The sequence below is a fragment of the Octopus sinensis genome, linkage group LG11 (assembly GCF_006345805.1).
Source record: "Octopus sinensis linkage group LG11, ASM634580v1, whole genome shotgun sequence".
Lineage (NCBI taxonomy): Eukaryota > Metazoa > Mollusca > Cephalopoda > Octopoda > Octopodidae > Octopus > Octopus sinensis.
Genome location: NC_043007.1, coordinates 72,286,794 through 72,304,661, shown reverse-complemented (window position 1 = coordinate 72,304,661; position 17,868 = coordinate 72,286,794).

Below are 17,868 nucleotides of genomic sequence, written 5' to 3'. Positions count from 1 at the left end.
GATCTCAGCGATCGTAAGTAGAACACCCTAACCACTAGGCTAGCTTTTATTCGTAAGATTTATGATGTTAAAAAACAAAAAAATCAATCAGAAGCATAATCCACAAAAATATGGCTGTTGGAAACTCTTACATTATTCTAAAGGGAGTGAAAGAGTGGAGTTGAATATATATTTCTTTATTGCCCACAAGGGGCTAAACATAGAGGGGACAAACAAGGACAGACAAAGGGATTAAGTTGATTATATCGACCCAGTGCGAAACTGGTACTTTATTTATCGACCCCGAGAGGATGAAAGGCAGAGTCGACCCCGGCGGAATTTGAACTCAGAACGTAAAGACAGACGAAATACCGCTAAGCATTTCGTCCGGCGCGCTAACGTTTCTGCCAGCTCGCCGCCCTAGTGGAGTTGAATATAGAAGAAAAAACTTTGTTGCTGTTTTCCTGCGCGGTTCTTTTACTGCAGATACAGATATCTCATTCTCCAATGGTTACTGTGAATTATTATCTGTACATAATAAAATAAACCACTTAGTGATAATTGGGGTCTACAGGCCACCCCCAAGTGCCACTACTATGCTTCGATGAATGCCTCAAGAAAACCAAGTCTTTCATCAACCAGTGCAAAACCAGTGGCATTTTAATGACGGATGATTTCAATTTCCCGTGTATTGACTGGACTACACATACACTAAAACAAGTGTGTGCATTTCAACCCCAGAGAAAGCAGCAGTGGAATCACTGTTCAAATTCGTGAATGAATTCTTCCTGCCTCAACTCGTGCTCGTCGTGCCTACGAGATTCAACAAAAACATCCTGGACTTAGTGTTAAGTAACCATACAAACAGTATCTATGATATTGCAGTGGAGAAAATTCCTCTCAGACCACAATATAATTCTTTGTAGTCTGAAGTTTCGGCAGCCTAGAAAAAAAAAAACCTATCACGCACCAGCTCACCCTTTTGATCTCTTGGATCTCCACAAGGCTAACTGAAAGGAAATCGCCCACAATCTTTCGCTCGTTGATTGGTCTTTCACAGATTCTCTCTCCCCAAGTAGCATTGCTGCATCGTGGTAGTTATTTGTAGACACTGTCACAAACATATGTTCACACCACATTCCACTACGGTCTATGGACAAAACAAAATGCAGGCTGCCTAAAAAAATAAAAAAGGCGCTCATAAGAAAACTAAAAAGAATAAATAAGAAAATCAACGGGCTAAAATATTGCCAGCTGCACCACTCCCATCTGTCAGACGTAGCTGTACTGGAATCAAAGAAATTTGATCTCCAAAACTGTTTCAATTCTGTTATTACCAATGAAAGAATAACTGAGGAGAAGTGGGCCGTCCAGAAAATTAAATTCAATCCCAAAGTTTTCTTCTCTTTCGCCAAAAATCATAAGGTCGCTATCTCATCTGTCGGACCTCTGATTTCGGAAGACAACACTCTCCATAGTACTGCAGAGATTATGCAGAAACAATACTGCTCTGCTTTCAGCAATCCCAGTATTGTTAACCTGGCCTCGGTAAAGAGACTGCATTCCAACAACCATACACTCTTCCTTCGTGGCATCCAACTAGTGACCTGGGTGCTACTGTTGACAACAAAATAACCCGGAGTGCTCATATAAACAGCAAAATTGACATGGCTCGCAGGGCGTGCTCCTGGTTCCTCAGGACTTTCCGGTCTAGAGACGCCCCTACCATTATTCTGCTTTTGCTCGCTCTTACCCCGCACGATACAGAATATTGTGAAAATTGAAGCTCTCCATGGATCAATCACACACACACACAAAAATAAATGACATGACAAGCTTTGATTATTGGGATCGACTCAAAAAGCTCAGGCTTTAATTCCTTCCAACGCCGCCGTGAGTGCTATATCATCTGTATGATGTGGAAAATATTCCATCAACATTGCCCAAATGATATATGTATCAACTTTAAAATCCATTCGAGGCTTGGCCCACGTGCCATATGTCCACTACAGAAATCATGCGCGTATCCTATCACAACACTATGACAGAACTATTTCACCTCAATTGTTCCTGCTCTCTTCAACATCGTGCCAGCCCACGTAAAGGAGGAAGTGATTTCACGGCATTCAAACGGTCCTTAGATGATTGCCTCCGACAAATACCAGGCAAACCAACCACACCCGGATATGTTTCTGAAAACTAATTCTCTGCTCGAATTGGCTATTGTGTCCAAGAGCTTACTGTGCATCTCTCCCAGGTAGTGCTATTAAATTAGACATGGCCTGGGCCAACTTCGGCCGAATCGTATCTAAGTAATCTAAAAAAATAGTTAGATAGATAGATAGATAGGTAGAAATCAGGTTGGAATAGAGTTCTGTAGGGTGCAGTAACACAATAAAAATATCTAAATATGTTTACAATTTATAAAATTTGTATATGCTTATTGAGAAATACTTCGGCAAAATTGTGATCAGGTTTCGATCTTGTAAAAAGTTGATTACATTTTGTATGGAATTTATTGATTATTATTTCGTATTGTTTCCATTTGCATATTCCAATCCGATGTGAAAAATGGTGAATGATAGGTACAAAAACCATTGTTTTAGACAGAAAATTTTGTCTTAGATAAATACTTAATTTTCCGGGCCTTGTCTGCGGGCTTTGAATCTAAGTAAACAAAACTTATCCTTATTTGTATATATATATATCATAAATGTATTGCAGAGATTGCTTCCACTGTTTCTGAGTTAGGGTTAAGAGAACTTAGTTGAAGCTATCCGATCCACTTTACTTTTCAGACAAGACTTGTCTGAAAGAAATCATTTGCTTAACATCGCAGTTCTATCATTTTGTAATTTTCTTATATCAACAATTTCGTCTTCGTAGTGGATTGACAGAAATGCCAGAGCATCGAACAACTAATTTATGGTATTAAGTCATAGTATTACATATTCTAAGTTCAAATCCAGGTAAAGTCAATCTTTGCTATCTTTCCATATTTGATAATATAAAAAGTTACTCACACACAGGGTGAAATTCCTATATTGTATCATATGTTATTATTCCATTCACAAGTGCTGCGAATTAATGAACCGTTAGTCATTAAGGAAACTAATTAGTTCATTATTTACATTTGACGGATTATTATTCAGGTCACTGCCTGGAATCGAACTCGGAAAATTGGAGTTAAGAGCGCGGGCTACTAACCCCGAGATTCCGAGTTCGATTCCAGGCAGTGACCTGAATAATAACAACATCGAAAAATACCTTAGGAATGAGAACCTAGGTTCAAAATTTCCCCAAGACACCTGATGAAGGCTGGAGGGTATATCAGCCGAAATGTTGTGTTAACAACAAACAAGATGAGGACAAATATCCGTCAAATGTAAATAATGTACATAATTCCTCATCTCTTAAATATAGAACTGCAGTTCATTATTGTTGAAACCTTCCAGCTTTTGTACGAGATTGAACATACAGAAGCTGAGAATAAATGAATTCCGTATTTTCAAAAAGCGAAGTACTTTAAGATAAAGGTTAACAATCCTTAGCTATAGGTGCAGGAGTGACTGTGTGGTAAGTAGCTTGCTTGCCTCTGACCTGTTCAGACGTGTTTTTTTGCTGCTCCGGCAAATGTCACGTGTTAACGTGAAATATTGAACATTTTACGGCAACAGGTAGGACATTTTGGATATTTTTGGAAGCATAGTGAGGTTTATTGCTTGCCGTTAATACTTTTTTGACATTAATGTTAATTAGTGTTAACACTTTTCTGCGCGTAATAAGCTTTACTTTGCTTCGGATGTATTTGTTCTGCCTGTTGGCATATTTATTGTCTCACCTTTTAGTGAGAATTGTGTGTTTTGAGAGGCATAGCCCCTCCTCAAAAATTAATTTGTTCGCTTGGATTTACCACGGAGAACCAATTGTGCTTGGATTTACCACGGAGAACCAATTGTGCTTGGATTTACCACGGAGAACCAATTGTGCTTGGATTTGCCACGGAGAACCGAGTGTGCTGCAACTGGAGTACCCTGTTTCGTGAGGATTACCAGTTGCAGAACTGTGTTGCCATTATTTGAACTGTCTTCCTTCGTCCTTTTCTCTGCTCTGTCTTTCTGTTCTGTCATTGTGTTTTTTTCTTATTGGACTTTTGTTATGGCAAAGGAGTTAACCATATGGGAGTTGACACCTCCCAAGGGTTATCTGAAGGAGCTGGAGGACAAAACCGTGGTATTGAGGACTTATTCAAAGTCACTCAACACCATAATGGTTTTTCCGAAAGCCACTATTATTAACGAGCTGGCAGACTATATGCCAGCCGTTAAATACATTCAACGGGGAGCCAAATACGCAACGATTTGGTTGATGTTTGACTCTCCTAAAGCAGCTTGCAATTTCGCAAGCAAGCCCATTGAGGGCGAAGAGATTTTGTTTCTCCCAAGCTACAAGGGAGAAAAATTAATAAGATTATGGGTCTGCGGCCTGCCACCCGGCTTTGAGCCCGAGTGGGTGGAGGATTCTATCCGCCGGGGTCTGAGTGGTGGTAGCGCCAAGATCCTGAACGTAAGAATGCAGCCTGCGGCTGATTGGGAGGGGTCAAAGGCTACTTTGACTCTATGGACCCAGTCAGCCAAGAGTCTGGTTTTGCCGGACTTTTTGAGGATGGCCGGGTCCAAGTATCCGGTGATGCTTGAGGGACGCCCCCCCCCAAGTGTCACCTGTGTTTGGAGACCGGCCACATTAAGAAGAACTGCCCCAGGGACCAGAGTAGGATCCTGGAGCAGTTGATATCAGAGCCTCTCCCTGCCCCACCAATGGAGGGAGAGAAACAGAACGAGGAAGCGGTGACTTCCTCAACGAGAAAACGAAAAGTGGGAAACAATGGTGACCCACTAAAAGACCCGGAAGCTACGGGAGAAAGAGTGGACCCGGCGTGTGCAACGCCGGAACCTCAACCTCCCGTGGCCCAGGGTAAAAAGAAAAAAAGAAAGAAAAGAAACGGGACGCCGCCAGCGGATTGTAACACGCAGACGGCGTCTCCCATGTGTCCTCCGGCGGTTGTGGGGCCGGAGAAATATTATGTAGTCCTCTTCTACAAAGGAGGTACATTAGAGAATGAAATAGGTAAGATGAGGAAGAGAAACCAATGGGAGGGATTGCGGTCCTGCATGGAGTATCCCGAGTGGCCTTCGCAGCTGGCTGCGGAGGTCCTACTCGAAAATGATATGTGCAGGATCGAGAATTCTTTCCCGGAGGATCTCTTGCAAGTTATACCTATATGCGGGGACCTGACGAAGAACGATTGCGCCATTAAAGCAAGAGCGTTCATCGGTCGGGTAACGTGAACCTGTATTTGTGTTATATTGTGATAGAGGTTTATTGCCTCTGGAAAAACTTTTGAAATTGTAAATTGTAAAATTTGGAATTTTTGTCAAATTTTTGAATTTTTGTAAAATTTTGGAAATTTTGTAAAATTATTGGAAAAAAAAAAACATTGTTTTAGAGAAGCGAGAGTCGGCGGGCGCTTTTTGACTTCTCCCATCACCATCTTCATCCACCACCACCATCATCCATTAATGTCTTTGTCCAGCCCGTAGCTACTCTGTGTGCTGCCCTAGTGGCAAAATTGTTGAAATAAAGTAGCTTGCTTGCCAACCACATGGTTCCGAGTTCAGTCCCACTGCGTGGTACCTTGGGCAAGTGTCTTCTACTGTAGCCTCGGGCCGACTAAAGCCTTGTGAGTGGATTTGGTAGACAGAAACTGAAAGAAGCCCGTCGTATATATGTATATATATATATATATATGTGTGTGTTTTTATCTCTGTGTTTGTCCCCCACGTCCCATCATCGCTTGACAACCGATGCTGGTGTGTTTACGTCCCCGTAACTTAGCGGTTCGGCAAAAGAGACCGATAGAATAAGTATTAGGCTTACAAAGAATAAGTCCTGGGGTCGATTTGCTCGACTAAAGGCGGTGCTCCAGCATGGCCGCAGTCAAATGACTGAAACAAATTAAAGAGTAACAGATTTATCGTACATCTTCCCGCAAATAGTTAGTCTTCAGTTCTTTTATAATCTAAGTAATGTACAGTATGAACGATTGTTTTACATTAGGATGTAACGTTTTTTAGATTCGTTAACTCTGTCTGAAGTAATATGTGTACTAGATAACAACAAATTGCTTCTGTACTATTCTCTCTTTTCCTTTCTCTCTCTTTTATCTCTTTTACTTGTTTCAGTCATTTGACTGCGGCCATGCTGGAGCACCGCCTTTAGTCGAGCAAATCGACCCCGGGAATTATTCTTTGTAAGCCCAGTACTTATTCTATCGGTCTCTTTTGCCGAACCGCTAAGTGACGGGGACGTAAACACACACCAGCATCGGTTGTCAAGCAATGCTAGGGGGACAAACACAGACACACAAACACACACATACATACATACATATATATATATATTATATATATATATATATATATATATATAATATATATATATATACGACAGGCTTCTTTCAGTTTCCGTCTACCAAATCCACTCACAAGACATTGGTCGGCCCGGGGCTATAGCAGAAGACACTTGCCCAAGATGCCACGCTGTGGGACTGAACCCAGAACCATGTGGTTGGTTAGCAAGCTACTTACCACACAGCCACTCCTGCGCCTATGTATATAACTGCACCTAAAGACAGTTTGTAATCCGGCGAGGAAATGTATGAATGACTCTCTGTGTTGGTATGTGCGTTTACGTCTATTCCGATGCGTTTGCTGTTCAGTCTCTATATGTTAAATCTATTGCTATTTCTGAAATAACTGTGGGCTAAATATGTCAATATATTGTTAGAGTAATTGTATATATGTGTCAAATATTTCTCTTTATTGTGAACAGCACTATGTTTACAATAGCTGTTCATATACACCCATTCGTATGTGACTCATTATTAAGATCGTCTACACCCGTAAGTTGAGTGTTACTAATTTCACTGTTGCCGCCGTGTGAATGATAGGATAATGGCGAACAACGATGGACCAACTTCCTATTTCCATTCGGCTTCATTATATTTAGAAAACATCCTGTAAATGACGTAATTGGAAAATTGTTTATACTAACCAGGAGAGTAGAATAAATCAAATAAAACTGAGAATTGTTATTTATTCCAACCAATCACAAAGTAAACAGTGTTTACTGTTGTTTCAGTTCTGTTGTGCAATTTTTATATACCGCTCTGTGGTTAAAAAAAAATCGCCTGAAAAGAAATAAATTAGTTGGTACATCATATAAATCTATTTAGATATGCTTTATATTCCAAATTCTTTATTGAACAAATCATTTGTACTTGTGTATAATTCTAGTTGAAAACGGAATGAAGAAACCAAAGTATAGTCCTCAACAACGATGTGTTAAGTCAGATATGACATAATGCAATTGTTTATCTACAGCAGTAATGCATTTCAGCCGCTGCAGTGTGAATTAGAACTTATTTCTTCAGTGAAGGCATTGGTTAATAATGTTATATGTACTTTGGACAAGAGAAGGTGATGCCCTAGCATAGCTGCAGTCCAATGAATGCTACAAGTAACACAATAAAGGAAAGCAAAGCTAACGATACAGGGACAATTTTGGGCCCAGATCAGTCAAGTTTTTTTTTTCCCCGATTTTTTTTCTTCTGAAAATGCTGTTCTATAAGAAATAGACTATTATTACTATTATCATTTTTCCTTTTCTTTCTTTCTTTCTTTTTTGTTCTCAGCAATGCAGTTATTCAAGGACAGAGGTAAAATCAGTTAGATCACCCAAAACACGACCGATACTTATCTATTGTAGAGGATAATGAATTATCTTTGGGATGGGAGAAACAGACCGGAACAAAATATTCTGAAGCATTTACTGTGTCCCGCCCCCGTTTCAGTTAATCCAACGTTTTAGGCTTTAAAATGAGATTAGAATGGATTATTTACTTCACTGAAGCAAAGAGAATATACTTATGATAAAATCCCAATTATCTGGTAATTTACATGGGATTTTTTTCACATTGCCTTCTCTTAATTGAAGTTGAGGTTGGAGTCAGTTTACACATTAAAGAAGAGTTTTTAGATTTTATCTCGCAACTAACACTATACTGGGTGCATGTTCATAAGTCGATACAAGTGAAGGCGCGTGCTTTATTGGTTAAGGTATTCTGCTCTCGATCGTAAGGTTGTGAATTCGATTCCCAGCGGTGCGTTGCGTTCTCGAGCAAGATATTTTATTTCTTGTTGTACTGGTCCATTCAGCTGACAAAAATGGGTAGTACCTGCAATTCAGAGGGCCAGCCTTGTTACATTTTGTCTCCTGCTGAATCACCCTGAGAATTACGTTAAGATTCCTTTCTTTATTGCCCATAAAGGGCCAACACAGAGGGGGACAATACAACATGATATGCGGGTCATGTACATCGAATGAGATTATGAAATTTTACATAAAAATGAAAACGGATGAAACGCAAATTACCAAACAAACAATAAAAGGATAATATGAGGTTAAAAAAAACAAGTGTGCTCCGACCCCATGAGCCTTGTCTTTTTAACCGACACCCTTTGGAAGTCCTTACAGCGTGTCCACGGAGGGCTCTCCACTCCCAGCATCCGTGCAACAAGCATCCATCATTTTTTTGTACGTACACTCTGACAGACACCTTCTCTCCAGCCCCACCTTCCTTTTCAGATGGAACGTAAAAGCGTTCACCAAGGCGAGACCAGAGATAATGTTGTCTGCCTTTCATTCTCGTCTTCCATATTACCTTTTTTGCAATTGCTGCTACTACGAGAGAGCAGTTCTTACCTTCTTCCGTGAGGAAATCCGGTGGGTCAATTTTTAGAATTGACTCAGACGACATCTGTACTCTTCTCCCGTCTGACAACAGAAAATTACGTTAAGATTACGTGTGTCTGTAGAGTACTCAATCACTTGCATGTTAATTTCATGTGTAGGCTGTTCCATTGACTGAATCAACTGGAACTTTCGTCAATGTAACCGATGAAGTACCACTTTTTTAAGTCGATACAACATACACACTTTAAAACTAACAAATTGGTTGTTATCTTGCGGTGTTAAGTTCAAAACATACAGATAAAAGCTACTTTGCATCCATTCTAATTTAGTACAAGTTCACAGTGAAGAAGAATTATATAAAATAGACCCCAATATGTGACTAGTACTTATTTTATCAACTATAGAAGAAAGGAAAGACAAATTCGACTTCGAGGTTGGGGGCGATATTTGAACTCTGAACTAAATATAGGTAGTTATTTTGTAAAGTTAATTTCATTGATTCAAGCATCTATTTGTAGAGACCATAATAAAGATGTAATAGAAATGTATATTGTATTAAATCATCTGAGGAGATGGCAATGGTTTATCATCAATTCCAGAAGGGCAAAAGGAACGAGAAGGTAAAACTTATAAGATTTGCATGAAATACAAAACTTTAAAAGTGGAAAATATGGAAGGAAGTGCTGTAGTGTAGCGTGTGTTTCGTCACCCTGTGCAGTAACCATGTTGGCCACACCCCTTCCATAAATGTTACATGGTTTAAAATACAGCAAACACATGAATATAAAATGACCGCGAATGCTGCCGGTACTCCTACACTACCACACCTCTGCACATCCGCACACTCCACGCTACACCATCGAGGAAGTATAGTCAAACGACCAATCGTAAACAGAGTAAACATTTCAAATATCACATTGTAGGTGACACTTACATAGAAAGGCCATCTCCTGTTCTCTCTCCCTCCACACAGTCACTCTGTCTCTTTCACTACACACTTGCACTTCTTTCTGCCACACTGAGTCATCTACAATCATTCTTTCCACTACTCGATCGATTAGTCATGTTACCCTAAACAAACCGATGTACAGTGATGAGGAGCCTCACTAATGCTGGTGCTTCAATAAAATACATCCACTACACTCTGTAAAGTGATTGGTGATCGATCAGAATTTACGTAGGGTCGAGAAGAGCTTTTAGCCCTGTTGTGGGCATGACGACCTGTCAAGTGCTTGTGATATAATGAAATACATCCAGTATGCTCTGAAAAGTGGTTGGTTTTTGAAAGGGCGTCCAGTCGTAGAACCGTACAATAGGATGTACAAGCCAGATGTAGATCTGTAACGCGTCTAGGGCAGTTGAAAGTGCAAGTAAGGACTGACCTGGACTGCGAGCACCGTCTAACTTATGCGAATATGGAAAATGGACGTTAGATGATGATTATGACAAGGAGAGACGGGCAGTGGTGGTGGTCAACAGTAAAAGATGCTGCTAAGAACAATCAGTTCGAGCTGTGAAATGTGAGTTCCATAAACCGTTAGCTTATTGATGCTCTAGTGAATGTAAGGTAAAACTTACTCGTCGAACTCATTCTTCAGGATACATTCATTAGAAAAGTGCTATTCTTTTTGTGAAGTTCTTAGAATGTATAAAGTTTTACATGACAATACATCTCTGACGTTCTGTTCTTTGTGTGTATGTGCTTAGACTCACTATAAACTGTCTGTTAGCTATGGCACATAGTTATTAAGAACAGAATATTCTCGTCATTTTGTCTCTGTTATGACAGTACAATACCAAAACTTGCATGGAAAATTTTTTTAACATGAAGCACCAAGCATACATGCAGCAAAGTAACGTGAATGAAGCCAGTGAATCACATGACCTTTTGATAGATCTCAAAGAAGAAAAATGTTTCTTTTGCTTTCATATTTCAAAAGAACCCTCATGTATTTATATAAAAGGCGGCGAGCTGGCAGAAACGTTAGCACGCCGGGCGAAATGCGTAGCCGTATTTCGTCTGCCGTTACGTTCTGAGTTCAAATTCCGCCGAGGTCGACTTTGCTTTTCATCCTTTTGGGACCGATAAATTAAGTACCAGTAAAGCACTGGAGTCGATGTAATTGACTATCCCCCTCCCCCAAATTTCAGGCCTTGTGCTTATAATAGAAAGAATCGTTAACACGCCGGACAAAGTGCTTAGCAGCATTTTATCTGTCTTTATGTTCCGAGTTCAAATTCCGCCGAGGTTGACACTGCCTTTCATCCTTTCGGGGCCAATAGAATAATTATTTCTTTACTACCCACAAGGGGCTAAACACAGAGGGGACAAACAAGGTTAGATATCGACCCCAGTGCGTAACTGGTACTTAATTTATCGACCCCGAAAGGATGAAAGGCAAAGTCGACCTCGGCGGAATTTGAACTTAGAACGTAACGGCAGACGAAATACGGCCACGCATTTCGCCCGTGTGCTAACGTTTCTGCCAGCTCGCCGCCTTAGGGGCCAATAGAATAATACCAGTAGAGTACAGGGCTTGATGTAGTCGACTTACCCCCTCCTCCACACACCCGAAATTGCTGGCCTTGCGCCAAAATTTGAAACAAATAAGTCACAAAATGTATCTACAGTGAGTATACGTTGTTGCTGAGTGTTTTTTTTTTCTTTTTGCTTCCATGCCTCAAACACTCTCTCATCTATATATTTTATACATTCACTCTCTCTCTCTCTCTCTCTCTCTCTCTCTTTCACACACACGCACCCATGCACGCACGCACACACATGACTGTCTTTCAGTGTAAACTCTAGTTTGATGATATGGTTTTACCTGCATGGTTTGGTTCCCTCTTCTACTGAGTAACAGAATGAGAGTGAAATCAAATTGAAGCCCTTGTGTTCTCCGATGGAAACGGAAGTAGAAAGGTTATGATTGACTTAGTAGCACCTAATCACATCAATGACGAATTGATCTTTGATTCTTTATTGCTGTTAGATTTTTTTTATAATTCTTCTGCCATACTTTCGCGCCATTTTCTTTAGATGGCGCGTCACTGTAATAGCACCTGTCACCTACAACTTTTTGATTGTATTTTTTATTACTTTTTTCTTCTTTTTCTTTTATCTCAGTTAAATTTTTTCAGCTCTAATGTTTTGCTGGTAAGTTCCAAGGAATGTTTTGTAGTAGCACATCAAATACCATTCTCCGGACGTTCTGGAATCAATTAAAATTCACTATGCGTAAGTGTGATGTATATGTGTGTTTGTTTGTTTGTGTGTGTGTGCGTGCGTGCGTGCGTGTGTGTGTGTGTGTGTGTGTGTGTGTGTGTGTGTTTGAGGATGATCTGCGGGATGTCTATACAGATGTTAAGATCACTATGGTAATATACGGGATTGAGAAAAAATCGAAACAGCGTCTATTTCCCGTTCACACCCTTTCATCTTTGCCACGCCATATTTACCCCACCATCACCATCACCAACACCAATTAAATTTTCTTTAATTTTGTACTTGATTCCGCTGTTTCTATCTTTTCTGTTTCATTTTGTTTCTATGTCTCCCCCCCCCCGCCACTTCGTCTTTGTCCCAGTGTCATTGGGGAAGACATGAACTTTAACAGGTTTATTCTCCTACCTTAAAAACGAGCTTGCGTGGGTGTTATGAAGAATTCAATATTTTGAAGATGTCAGCAGCAATCTGTAAACATAACTGTACTTAGATATTACTATCTCTGTATATTACAATATGTATGTATTACTCTGTCTATGTATTGCCTATATGTATTGCTTTCAAATTTGGGCTTAATATATATATATATATATATATATTGCGAATGGTTTTGTTAAGCAGTGTCGATTTTTAAAATTCTGTAAATAATAATATTTTATAAGCTTAAAGCATATAGCGATCACCGCGCAAAGAAATTAGTCTAATAATGGGACATATAAGCCCTCGTCAGAAAAAAAAGTAGGTTTTCCCGTACGACTCGAACCCACACTCTTTTGTCTATACTACCAAGAGTGCTACCGATTACACCAGCGAACCAAACTGCTTTTTTTTTGTTAGACTTAAGAACCATAACTAGTTCGTAGTTGTTTTTTTTTGTAAACAAACATTCATGTGCTTTTACTGCGAATAGTTTTGTAAAGCAGTATCGACTTTTACAATTCTGTAAATAATAATAATAGTATTTTACAAGCTTAAAGCTAATAAAAATAGGTTTTCCCGTCGAGTCCCACACGTACGGGAAAACCCTACTTTTTTCTGTCGAGGGCTTATACGCCCCATTATTACACTATTTTCTTTAGTCATTGCGCGGTGATCGTAATAAGCTTTAAGCTTGTAAAATGCTATTATTACTATTTACAGAATTATAAAAATCGACACTGCTTAACAAAAGTACATGAACGTTTGTCTACAAAAACAATTACGAACTACTTATAGTACTTAGATGTGGAAGAAAAAAAAAGCAGGTTGGTTCGTTGGTGCAATCGGTAGAACACTTGATCGCGTAAACAAAGACGTGTGGGTTCGAGTCTCGCGCGTACAGGAAAACATACTATTTTTCTGTCGAGAGCTCAGCTCTCGACATTATCCCCCATTATTAGAATATTATTAGTCATTGCGCGGTGATCACTTTAAGCTTATAAAATACTACTATTAATATATATATGTGTATGAATATGCATACATACATATATATATATATATATGTATGCATATTCATACACATATGTATACAAGCTCTCTCCGTTCCTAAAAGAGACCGACACGGAATTGAAGGTGTCACATATATTCCTTTCTATAGTAGGCAGAAGGCCAGAAATTTCGGGCAGGAGACTAGTCGATTACCTTAACTCCGATGTTTGACTGGTGCTTATTTTATCGACCCGGAAAGGATGAAAGGCAAAGTCGACCTCGGTAGAATGTGAACTCAGAAGGTGAAGAAGGAAGAAATGCCCGGCGTGCTAACGATCCTGTCAATTCTCTGCCTTACTATCTGTATATATTACAATCTGCATATAATACTGTCTGTATATATTACCACCTCAAACATCTTCGTAAATCAGAACTAGTTGCTTACATTTTCTGCAAGACCTTTTAGTTAAACTTGATGACTTTAAGGACTTCTGATTCTTTAAGATGATTCAAAAATAATTCTCTAAAATTCTACACCAAAATATTTAAAACAAATACAAATTGGCAGCGATTTGTTTCAAACAAATATACGTGTGTACGTATACAATCAGCAACATGTATATATTTATACACAAGATCTCTCTCCTTATCCCTCTCTCTCTCTCTCTCTCTCTCTCTCTCTCTCTCTCTTTCTCTCTTTTTTTCACGCACACACACACATACACAATTACGCTCGACTATTTGCTCGTACTCATCTGAAAATATTTCTTTTTCCATTCCTTTTGCAACAAAACGACAAAGCACTCAATTCCCACTCAAATTAGTGCTTCAAGATTGTTAAAGTGCCACTTAGATTGTTTATATTTATTCTGGCTGCCACATGATGTCTCCGATATTTCGTAGCGTTTAACTCTACGCTGTATAAAGAAAATTTCATGGTTTATTTTTTCCAGCCGCCATTTAAAAGATTTTGCATCTGAAATTATCAATGTTATCATGATTTTGAAACAAAAAAAAAAACCTACTGCGTGACATCTTGAGCAAGTGTCTTCTATTATACACACGGGCCGACCAAAGACATATGAATGGATTTGGTAAACGAAAACTGAAAGAAGCCCGTCGTAGATAGATAGATAGATAGATAGATAGATAGACAGACAGACAGACAGACAGACAGACAGACAAATAGATAGATAGACAGACAGATTGATAGATAGACAGACAGATAAATAGATAGATAGATAGATAGATAGATAGATAGATAGATAGATAGATAGATAGATGTGTGTGTGTCCACCGCTTGACAAGTAGTGTTGGTTTGTTTACGTCCCCATAACTTAGCTGTTCGGCAGAAAGATAGCAATAGAATAAGAAGTATCAAGCTTAAAACTAAATAAATATTGGGGTCAATTCGTTCAACTAAAATTCTTGAAAGCGGTTCTCCAGCATGCCCCAGTCAATTGACTGCAACAAGTAAAAAAGAATTAAAGAATAAAAGAATACTCTCAGTATTTTTTAATATTTCCTAACCATCGTATGAAGACATCCTCTTGTTTAATGGGTACTGGCTGTTTTGTGTAATTATTGGGGGGTTTTGCGGTAAATATTTTATATTTGCAGTTACGTTGCTTTCTTTTAACTCAAAGAAGTGCTTAGATCAGTGCTTCTCAACCATTTTACCCTTGCATAACCCTTAAAATAATTACATGTCTCAAGGAACCACTGCACAAAAAAATTATTTACTATATCTTTCATGTGGAGGCACATGGTCTAGTGGTTAGAGCAGCGGACTCGCGGTCGAGGGATCGCAGGTTCAAATCTCAGGCCGGGTGATGTGTGTGTTTATGAGCGAAACACCTAAGATCCATGCGGCTCCGGCAGAAGGTAAATGGCAAACTTCTGCTGACTCTTTCGCCACAACTTTCTCTCACTCTTTCTTCCTGCATCTTGCACCTCACCTGCAACGGACCGGCGTCCCGTCCAGGTGGGGAACCTATACGCCAAGGAAACCGGGAAACCGACTCTTATGAGCCAGGCATGGCTCGAGAAGGAACAAACATCTTTTTCATATTTTTTCCATCGTAGTTCACGTGGTAAATATATATATATATATATATATATATATATATATATATATATATGTTTGTTATATATTTTTGATAACATAATAGCTTAGATAGGATAATGTCTATATTACAATAACCAATGATATGTTGTGCATGTATGGTAATATTACGATCATGAAATTAACATTAGCTTATTTCACTCTTTCTTGCGGAACCTCTAGGAACCTTTTGCGGAGCCCTAGAGTTCCGGGGAACCCCGGTTGAGAAACGCTGGTTTAGATAGAGAAGTTGCGTTTCTTTTGTGTGTGTGTGGTGTGTGTGTGTGTGTGTGTGTGTGTGTGTGTGTGTGTGTGTGTGTGTGTGAGTGTGTGTACAGTTAAAATTTTCAGAAAACAAACGACGAAGATAGGTGTAGGAACAACAAGCAGGTGTATTAGTTTAACGCTCAGGAAGAATGGAAAAGTCTTTTAAGTTCCGAGCCTACGCTCTTCAGTAGAAAGGATTAAGAGGAAAATAAAAGGAGTGAGAATGGAAAAACAAAACAAAACAAGGAAAGAAAGAGTTGAGAGGACCATGAAGGAAGGAAGGAGAAAGAGTTAAACAGACGTAGAACATGATTGGTGTCGTGAATGTGTGACGGGAGGAAAGCCAGTGGGTGAGAGGGCAAGGACGCAGTCGAGGTACTTGGAGATCATTTCGGTGGGCAGTTGCAGGCGAAGACGATGGGGCGGCCAGAGTTTGTGGCTTGTGGATATAATATAAATATAAATATAAATATAAATATTAAATATAAATATATAAATATAAAATTATTATATCTAAATATATATATTATATATATATTATATCTATATATATATAATATAATATATATATCCGTACGTGTTGTGAGGTTATGTGTATCTGTCTTTGAACATTCTGTATATATATATATATATATTATATAGATATATTATTGATATATATATATATATATATATATATATATATAATATATATATATATATAGATATATTATATATATAGATATATAGATATATATAGATATAGAGGTAGATATATATATATTATTATATATATATATATATATATATATTATATATATATATATATATATATAGATATATATATATATAATATATATATATATATATATATAATATATAAGATATTATATATATATATATATATAAAAGATACAGATATATACATACATGTACACACACATATCACATTCACACACACACACACACACATATATATATATATATAGATATATATATATATATATATATATATACAGAATGTTCAAAGACAGATACATATAACTCATAAACATATACGGATATAATAATATATATATATATATATATTAATATATATATTATATATATATATTTATTTATATTTATATTATTTATATTTATATTTATATTTATATCCACAAGCCCACAAACTCTGGCCGCCCCATCGTCTTCGCCTGCAACTGCCCACCGAAATGATCTCCAAGTACCTCGACTGCGTCCTTATATGTATATATATGTATATATATATATGTATATGTATATATATATATATATAGATATATATATATATATATATATATATATATATATATATATATGTATATATATATATATATATATATGTATATATATATATTAGACTGAAGACTGAGGGTTTCGAATGTCCTGTCCGTGTTTATTGTATCGTCTTCTAAGAGTTATACGTTCTTGTCCATGTTGTAATTTTCTACATACCTTAACATATATTCAGCGGCCCGTACCCTCTTCTTAACATTAATGTGAGCACATATCTTAATAACTGTACGACTCTTTGTTTGTCTCTCTCTCTCTCTCACTTTTACTTGATCTGTCCCCTTCTCTCTCTACTCATCCTCTTTTTCTCTTCTCTTTCCTCTGATTCTTTGGTCTAATCTTCCACTACCCTCCTATTTCTTTGTCTCGCTCTGCACTCACAGGTCGCTCTTCGACACCCATCCCTTTCCCTCTTGATTCCTTATTTCTCTCTCTTCTCGCTCTTTGTCGCGTTTGTCCCTCCTCTCTCTCTCTCCTCTCTCTCCTCTTCGTTGCTCTCTTTCTTTTCTTTTCTCTCTTCTCTGTCACGTGACTGCTGGCCGAAATCTGCCTTTCAGCTTCTGACCAGCGTGCTTGTTAACATCGTTGTTTTTCGTCCGCCGCTAAAGGCATCGCCGATAAGGCTCCTTTCCTTGCGCCAGAGAAAAAATTGTTTGCTTGTTATCAGTCGTAAGACACTTTGTTTTGTTTTCACCGTTAATGCTTCTGTATTTCATGTTCTGTATTCCATTATTTTTTTTGTTTTTTTATATTGTCCATTTTGCTGTCCTTGTGT